Source organism: Rhinoraja longicauda, chromosome 5 (genome assembly GCF_053455715.1).
Source record: "Rhinoraja longicauda isolate Sanriku21f chromosome 5, sRhiLon1.1, whole genome shotgun sequence".
NCBI classification, from domain to species: domain Eukaryota; kingdom Metazoa; phylum Chordata; class Chondrichthyes; order Rajiformes; family Arhynchobatidae; genus Rhinoraja; species Rhinoraja longicauda.
Window position 1 is genome coordinate 3,608,512 of NC_135957.1, and position 661 is coordinate 3,609,172.

A 661-nucleotide genomic window follows, 5' to 3' on the forward strand; every position below is an offset into this window, starting at 1 on the left:
CCCCTTCCCCTCCTCCCTCCTCCCTCCCTCCCCCTTCCTCCCTCCCCTCCTCCCGGTTACAATGGAATCCCTACGAGGACGGGCCCAACGGGGAAAGTGGGGTACTGGGAAAAGGGGAGAGCCCCCTCCCACCCCCCTTCCCCCTCCCTCCCCCCTCCCTCCCCCTCCCCCTACCCCCCCTCCCCTCTCCCCTCCCACCCCCCTACCCCCTCACTCCCCCCTTCCCCCTCCCCTCCCCCCCTCCCTCCCCCTCCCCACCTCCCTCTCCCTCCCTCCCCCTTCCCTCCCTCCCCTCCTCCCGGTTACAATGGAAACCCTACGAGGACGGGCCCAATGGGGAAAGAGGGGTACTGGGTAAAGGGGAGGTCCCCCTCCTCCCCCCTTCCCCCCTCCCCTCCCCCTCCCTCCCCCTACCCCCCTCCCTCCCTCCCTCTCCCTCCCCCTACCCCATCCCCTCCCCCTCCTTCCCCATCTCCCTCCACACCTCCCTCCTCCCTCCACACCTCCTCCTCCCTCCCTCCCCCTTCCCTCCCTCCCGTCCTCCCGGTTACAATGGAAACCCTACGAGGACAGGCCCAACGGGGAAAGAGGGGAACTGGGAAAAGGGGAGGTCCCCCTCCTTCCCCCCTTCCCCCCTCCCCTCCCCTCCCAAACAGTTCAC